General features: G+C 41.5%; 1 long non-coding RNA gene across 1 annotated transcript; it reads left to right on the top strand.

The window, feature by feature from the left end:
• The first annotated feature begins 1,051 nt into the window (after positions 1 to 1,051).
• Positions 1,052 to 4,075, top strand: LOC118722501. Its single transcript, XR_004989020.1, has 2 exons — positions 1,052 to 1,349; positions 3,476 to 4,075. It is a non-coding gene; the product is annotated as an uncharacterized LOC118722501 (long non-coding RNA).
• The last annotated feature ends 4,672 nt before the right edge of the window (positions 4,076 to 8,747 follow it).

The following is an 8,747-nucleotide window of genomic DNA, read 5'->3' as shown; positions in this document are numbered from 1 at the left end:
TTCAGAGTAGTCGGAACTGGGGCCCAGCACAGTTGGAGCTTTTATCTCCTTCCCACTAGGGAATGCCAGCCAGGCACTCAGTCGCGCCTCCTCTCTGGCTCCGTCCTCTCCGCACGCGCCCCGTGTCTTCGTACCTTTGGCTTTTACAGCTCCTCTGTGCTTCCTTCTGGTTTTCTCCTTGCTTCTCGTTGTAGAATTTCCAGTCAGTCGACTTTCCTGTAGTTCTGGGTAGTGTCCATTTTATATTTTAGTTGTACTTTATTGAAATTGTTGTGTGCGGCTGTGGCTAGGTATTTACCTGTGCAGCCATCTTGGATTGATCCCAAAAATACAGTTTTAAATGATGAGTAAAGAAGTAGCTTGTGAATGAATTGGATTCAGAATAGCCATACTGGGGGTACCTGCCTATGTCATACTATACACAAAAATACATTTCAGTAGATTAAAGAGAACGGTTAAGAAAACCAAAAAGTACATAAGTGCTAAAATGTAGGAAAACCATAATTTTGGGGTGCAGGTTTTCCTAAGCAAGATATTGTATAAATCCAAGGCGTGGCTCAGTGGTTGAGCATCAACCTATGAAGCAGAGGTCATGGTTTGATTCCCGATCAGGCATGCCTAGGTTGTGGGCTTGGTTCCTGGTAGGAGGCTTAGAGGAAGCAATGGATCAATGATTCTCTCATCATTGGTGTTTATATCTTTCTCCCCCTCTCTGAAATCAATAAAAATATATTTTTTAAAAGTTATAAACCCCAGAAATCAGACCTAAGGAAAAACAGCGATACATTTGGAACATGAAACGACTGCAGGGTGAAAGACCCTGAGCAAAGCTGAGGGGAGGAGACATTTGCAGTATGTATATATGACACGAAAGTTTGTTAATAAGGAACTTCAGCATATCAATTATTACATTGATGAATATTCAGAGATTTATAATACCCACTTTTGGTGAGGAAAATAGGCCCTCTATCAGATGGTGAATGGTTGAACAATTGTTTCATCAAAATATTTTTACACAACAAATACCCCATGGCCAACAGCAATGGTAAGGTGTCATCAATTGTAAGATGCATTCCAACCCAAATATAGTAAAATGTGGGGGCAGGCAGAAAGTGTCCAAGAATTGCCAAGGCAGGGTGTATCTATAAGAACGGTCTTCCCAGCATTATTTGTAATAATGAGAAATTAGAGACAGACTAAATATTCAGCCGTAAGGGGAATAAATTATGTATAGTCCTAACAATTGAATACTTTAGCTATTAGGGAGAATGAGAGAGATCACTATGGTTTGACATGAAAATGTCCCAAGATTATATTGTGAAGAGGAAAAAGGCTACTTACAGTAGAATGTACGTTTTTAAAAAGTTTTACTTAGGAAAATTATATATGTATATGTAGCTATATAAATTCCAAACTGTTTGCATAGAAATACATAAGATAAATGCTGAGTAACTTTATAGTTATGAGTATGCAAAACACTTTATTCTTGTATTAATTATTGTATTATTTTTTTGTATTACAATTGCAAACCTACTTTGCACACCCCATATACTTAAGTATACTAGTATATATAAAAGGCTAAGTGGTCAGTAGGTATGGCACACACTGATCACTAGGGGGCAGATGCTCAATGCAGGAGCTGCTGAGTGATGGCAACTTTGTAGAGTGCACCCTCGCACTCCCAACTCCTTGGGGGATTTCAGACTACTGGTTTCTGCCTGATCCCCACAGCCAGGCTGAGGGACCCCACCTGCTGGAGGGACCCCACCTGCTGGAGGGACCCCACCTGCTGGAGGGACCCTGCTCACTCTGCAGAGGACCTTTGAGCCCCGGCACTGTCCAGGTCCAGTTGGCCAGGGAGGGACCGCAGGAGGTTGCCTCCAGGGCATGTCCAGCCCATCTTGTCCAGTCCTGCCCTACCGGCCACCTTCTAATGAATTGTCTTTCAATGTGCACGAATCCATGCACGAGGCCACTAGTACAAAATAAAAAGTCTGAAAGGAGACTTAGTGTTTACATGTGAGGACGGAAATGGCCTCCAGATAACTCCAGGGTGAACTGGAAAATGGTGAGTTTTTAATCTTTCTGATTTTTGTCTTTTAAACAATAAGGATATAATCATGCATCATGTTTAAAAATATTTAAGAAGGATCTGAAAAATATAGGATAAAGAATGAAATGAAAAAACACCTAGAATCCCACCACCAGATACTAGCACTGCTAACAGTTTTTTGGATTTCCTCCCAGACCACATTTCTTTGCTGCCAGGTGGGTGCTGGTACTGATCCTTGAGTGGGAGAAACAGCAGAGGAGCCAGTTTTGGTGAAGGTGGTGAATCTATCTGGGGGCATGTGGAGATGGTATTGCCTGTGGGACAGTGAGATGGTGATAGCAAGTCAGGAGTGGGACACGGGTATAGAGCTTAGTAGAGCTGACCATCAACTCACAGTATTAACACCTTTTTCAAGTGATGAATTTGAATATTTGTGTGTCTGACACAAAAATCTAACTCCTTGTGGCAGCAGATCTTGCTCCCCTGCTGTTCCCTATCCCTATCCCAGATGTAGCATTTTCTAGTTTTGACCCTCTTGTGGAAAACGTTTAAGTGAAGAAAAGCCTGTTTTTTCATCTACAAAATGAAGATTGTGTTACTGTCCTTGCTCACTGCTACAAAAATTAAATGAGTCTGAGGAAACCTTAGCACTGCCCGGAATGCTTATTTGGCTCTCAGAATTGTTTCAGTATTCCTACTGTTACCTACGTATCACAGCTAATGTATTTATCTTTAATTAGCAATAAAGAGCAAAGGAAGTATTAGCTTGGGAAATCCTTATGTGAAATTAACACAGAAATTTAGTGTTTTTTTTTTTTCAAATTCATTTTTGATCTTTCATAACTTGATTAGTAGATTACAATATAGCTACTTATTACTCTATAAAGTTTGCCCAGGATTTTGGTCAAAATGAACAAAATCGCGAGCTGATAATCAAAAGGAAATAAGTCACAAGTGTCTCACCTCACAGAACCAATTATAGTTATTCCCAATAATTTTTTCCTTTGGCATCGGAGATCCTCAGCTGACAAGGATAGAAATAACCTGCTCATGTTAGAGCTCTTAGCCCGACAAAGAGTAACAGAAATCCCCTCTGCTGGGATTTGAATGGCTCGTCAGCACCGAGGTCACTGTCACTGTTAAATGACAGATGTTTTCCTGAAAATCCCCTGCATCTCTTCCTGTGACAGGAAGTTCAGCGCTGGCAGCAGCAGGGTGGTGTTCTTTAATAACTGTTAACTTTATTCTTTAGAGAGTTTGCAAAGATGTCTCATTGCTCCGGGAGGACTCCCTCAACACCCACACCTGCATTTTCCTTTTGCATAATGCCTACAATTTAGAGCCACCAGGCTCTCTGTTGCATAGCTTCCGTACCCTTGGTTCAGTATAACCAAAATACTCATAAATCTCCTTTTCTTCCAGTAGCTTTCTGCAGCAGCTGGGGTATGACAGCCTTGTCCCTGATCTGTAATTCCAGACAACTCCAGGGTGAACTGGCAGACCAATCCAGAGCTACTACGTCAGATAAAGTGATGCTGTTTGCACAACTCAATGTCCTCAAGAGATACTCATGTAATACCCCCAATTTGTATTCTGCATAAAACTCCTTTTACAAAACATAAACTTCCCAGAGGGAGCAAACGTAGCCTGCTAAAAGATGCTGAACATATGACTGTGTAATGTAATTTTAAACTCAGAAGGAATTGGCTAAGCCTTTCCCATCCTAGAAACCGAAAGCTATGAAAGAACCCGCGATTTCTTTTTAAGTATAAAATTATAGCATTCTTAATTTTGGGATTCTAATCAAGCCATGTTCTAATTCTAGTCAAGCAATGCTAGACATGATGGATGAATATAAATATTTGAATTGTATATATTATGATATTTAAGCACTCTACTCACATTTATCACAAAAAATTTAATTGATTTATTATTTGTGCTTAATTGACTTACATTTGAAGCAGCTAATTAAATGATTTCTATAGTCACATTAATTGAATTAGAGAAACTTTGAGTAAATGATGTATTTGTGTTTTTACTTGCATGGTACTTCCTAATTCTCCCCTCATTCTCTGTCTTGGCCTGTTAATATTTCAGACGGACGTTTGGTTGCAGGGGCCTCTCCTGTGCCTTATGTTCGACAACATTTGAGTTCTCTACTTAATAGATTCCAGTGGCACACTCAGCCCTGACAATCATGGACCGGTGTCCCCTGGGAGGCAAAATTCGGCCCCAACTTAGAATCATCAGTTTAGCTAAAAGTAGTTGGCTGTGAAATTTGAGCTCTAAATCTTCTGTTTGGAGATATTGGGATTTTTTTTTAAAGTCACCTTAAATTCAGCAATTCTGGGAAGCATTCCTGGGTTTCCTTGACCCTCTCTTTCTCTGCAGTACACAGATAAGCTCTGCTCTAGACCAGTGGTCGGCACACTGCGGCTCGTGAGCCACTTGTGGCTCTTTGGCCCCTTGAGTGTGGCTCTTCCACAAAATACCACGTGCAGACGTGCATGTACAGTGCGATTGAAACTTCATGGCCCATGTGCAGAAGTCAGTTTTCGGCTCTCAAAAGAAATTTCAATCATTGTACTGTTGATATTTGGCTCTGTTGACAAATGAGTTTGCCGACCACTGCTCTAGCTCTTCCTCTCTTTACTCTGTACTCTGGGCCTCTGCTTTCCAGAACGGATATTATTTTTTTGTTTGTTTGTTTGTTTTGTTCCTGTCTCCAGCTAGCACAGTGCATGACACAAGGAAGAGGCTCAAAAAAAACATGAACTGGCTGGAAGAATGACTGTTACCTGTTATTTTTCTCTTGGAAGTATATGCCTCTAAATACAGACCTTTGTTTAAAATAACAGATGTGGCCGAAACTGGTTTGGCTCAGTGGATAGAGTGCTGGCCTGTGGAATGAAGGGTCCCAGGTTCGATTCTGGTCAAGGGCATGTACTGTGGTTTCGGGCACATCCCCAGTGGGGGGTGTGCAGGAGGTAGCTGATCGATGTTTCTCATCGATGTTTCTAACTCTCCCTCTCTTTTCCTCTCTGTAAAAAAAATCAATAAAATATATTTTAAAAATAAAATAACAGATGTGTCCAGCTGCTTTATATTTTGCTTTGTGTCATCTGTTTAATTTTTCTAAGCCTGTGAAACTTTATTTTCATGATGCTTCATTTATTCACCTAATATATTATGTGGAGTGCTTACTATGTGCCAGACACTCATGCTAGGAGGGGAAGATGCAGTTATGAACAAAATGGGCACAATTCTTGTCCCTAGGAGTCTTACAGATTATTTAAAAGCAGTTACAGTTCAGGAATGACTTACTTAGGTCTGTCAGACCACACTGGTTTCTAAACAAATAAACATGGAGGGCCAAGAAGCCCCCTAGAGACACAGCACATAACGAACATGTTGTATGGTCCTCGGGGAGACCCTTCTGGTCCAGAGACCCTAAATGACTCCTAGCTTTCCCACATCTTGGGACAGCAGAGGAGGAAGTGTGGTCAGGTGGTGGGATTATTGCCGGAGTAACAGGAGGCAGTGCTCTGCTCTTTAACTGGTCTCTTCCCAGCAAGCACCTGCCAGGAGCCTGGAGAGGTAGCCTTTTAAGAAAGCACAAGATTTTGAGTAAGAAAAACAAAAGTGCTGAAAAGCTTTCTTTCTCTGGTTACAAATGTTTCCCTACATTTCATTAGGATTAACCAGTTGTTTGTGGATACTGACGAGATACAGTAACAAATGTAATTTCAGTTCTGTGTTAACCTGTACCTACCTGCTCACTAAGTTACTCTCTGGGGTTATTTTTTAAAATATGTTTTATTGACTTCAGAGAGAGGAAGAGAGAAGGAGAGAGAGAAACATTAATGATGAGGAAAAAAAAAATCACTGATTGGCTGTTTCCTGCATGTTTCCTATTGGGGATTGAGCCTGCAACCCAGGGATATGCCCTGACCAGGAATGGAACTGTGATTTTCTAGTTCATATGTTAATGGTCAACCATTGAGCAACACTGGCCAGGCAGGAAATTTTTCATTTAATCCAGAACTGGATCCTTGGCACTTAGAATGGTGGCAGCACTCAATATATACACATTGAGGTAACTAATCAGCCAATCAATGTTGCCACAAATGCATAAGCATCTTCATGGGTGAGCAGTGATATGTAGCAAAATGGGAAAGAACAGGTCATCCTCCTCTATTTCATATTATATTAGGACTAGTGTCCCAGTGCACTGATTCATACACATTGAAAGGAAATTAATTAGAAGAAATATTTTAATATTGCTATTCACCCTTTCTCTATAATAGAAGTATCAACCAAATTCACGATGGACAATGGCAGATGGAAACACACGTGTGCAACTGGCCCCAGGGAGAACTTTATATGCCAACTTAGCCTTTTATATATATAATAGAGGCTCAATGCACGGAATTCATGTAAGAGCAGGCCTTCCTTCCCCCGGCTGCCAGCACCAGCTTCCCTCTGACACCCAGGACCCAGGCTTCCCTTGCAGCCCTAGCTTCATACTAAAGATCCTCCGGAAGGATGTCTGGTCTAATTAGCATATTATGCTTTTATTAGACAGGATAGAAAAACTTGCTTAATTAGACCTGCTTTCTGACTTAGCTAAACTCTTTCTAGACCAGTGAAGCACCCCAACTTCTCTTTTAGGTAATTGTCAGCAACACAGCAGATTATTATTGTGGATCACGCAGGGAGAACAAAGGGTAAAATATTTTACTGCAGCAGTGTTTGACTGTGTTCTGTGCAGTGAGAAAACCTGAAGTTATTTTCAAGTTCCACTATTTCTTACTTCTTTTCAGTTAGGTCAAGTTTCTAACTTGCTTTTTAAAAAAAAATATTTTGTTGATTTTTCTTACAGAGACGAAGGGAGAGGGATAGAGAGCTAGAAACGTCGATGAGAGAGAAACATTGACCAGCTGCCTCTTGCACACCCCCTACTGGGGATGTGCCCACAACCAACGTACATGCCCCTTGACCGGAATTGAACCCGGGACCTTTCAGTCCGCAGATCGACGCTCTACCACTGAGCCAAACCGGTTTCGGCAAGTTTCTAACTTTCTAAATCTCAGTTTTCCTGCTAATGAAAAGAAAATGGGATTCCACCGAGTCTCCTATCTACCTACTCCAGGACTTCTGTGAGGATCAAATGAGATGAGGCGTGGGAAAACGCTTCACAGACACTTGGTTAAAGTTTACAATGTTTCTACCTGTGTTCCTGGGCTGAAGAAACTCCAAGGAGGCTAGTCACCAGGGAGAGGAAGCAGGTGTTGCTACATGACATTACCTGGTGCCCACTGTAACCGTTTCCAGGCTATGCTGGGCTATGGGCTGCATTTTGCACCATGGGGTCTTGGCAGCATTCTCTGTGATTTGATGGGGAGTCACTCTGGGGGAAGCTGAGTGTTGGTTTGTGGGCACCAGGCCCACGGTGCTGTTTATTTTTAAATGGCCAGTGTGCATCATGCCACTTCCTACAATGAGCGCCTGCCCCTGGTGGTCAGTGTATGTCATAGCTACTAGTTGGACGGACCCTTATCCTTTTATATATATAGACTAGAGGCCTAGTGAACGAAAATTCATGCACTCAGGGTGTCCCTCAGCCCAGCCTGTGCCATCTCGAAGTCTGGAACCCCTTGGGGGATGTCCGACTAATGGCTTAGGTCTGCTCCCCTGTGGAAGTGCACTGACCACCACAGATCAGCTCCTGTGTTGAGCGTCTACCCCCTGGTGGTCAGTGCATGTCATAGCGATTAATCATTCTCAGATGTTCCACTGATAGGGTCAATTTGCATATTATCCTTTTATTATATAGGATAAAATTTCTCAATCTCAGGAATATTGACATTTTGACCAGATAAATTCTTTGTTGTGGGGGCATCCTGTCCATTGGAGCATGTTTAGCAGCATCCCTGGCCTCTGCCTACCAGATGTCAGTAACGTGCCTCCCCAACGTAAGACAACCAAATTGTGTCTAGACATTGCCAGATGTTCACCTGGGAGCACATCTCCCCTGGTTGATAACCACTTTGTTAAAAAGATCCAAAAGCAGGGAAACTTGTGCTCCTATGTCTTACAGAGTTTTTGGAGATATAGTTTGTTTTTATAATAATGCTGCATAATCTACCCCAAACTCAGTGCACACAGATATATATATATATATATATATATATATATATATATATATATATATATATATATATATATATGTTTTGTTTTATTTTTCTCACTCATGTGCCTGCAGTCTGGCTGGACTTGTGTTGATATTAGTGGGCTCAGCTAGATTTGACTTCAAGTTGCAGATTTGATCCAGGTCTGTTGCAAGTATCTCACACATTCTCCTTGGATCAGTGGCTACCTGAGTCACATTCCTGGTGGAAAAAAGACATGCAAAAAGGCAAGCACAATCATGCTGGCATATTTCAAGCTTCTGCTTTTGCTATATTTTCAAATGTGTCATTGACTAAAGCAAGACACGGCCAAGATAAACGCCAAAGGGCAGGGAGACACGCCATCTACAGTGGGAGGTGGAGGGGATCGCATATTTATTTGCTGAATGGTAATTCAAATGACTACGCAGATCTTGCAGTTTAAAAATATTTTTATTGATTTAAGAGAGGAAGAGATAGAAACATCACTGATGAGAAAGAATCAGTGATCGGCTGCCTCCTGC

Source organism: Pipistrellus kuhlii, unplaced genomic scaffold (genome assembly GCF_014108245.1).
Source record: "Pipistrellus kuhlii isolate mPipKuh1 unplaced genomic scaffold, mPipKuh1.p scaffold_m20_p_2, whole genome shotgun sequence".
NCBI classification, from domain to species: Eukaryota; Metazoa; Chordata; class Mammalia; order Chiroptera; family Vespertilionidae; genus Pipistrellus; species Pipistrellus kuhlii.
The sequence above is the reverse complement of the archived record's forward strand: the minus strand, read 5'-3'. Positions and strand labels throughout refer to the sequence as shown.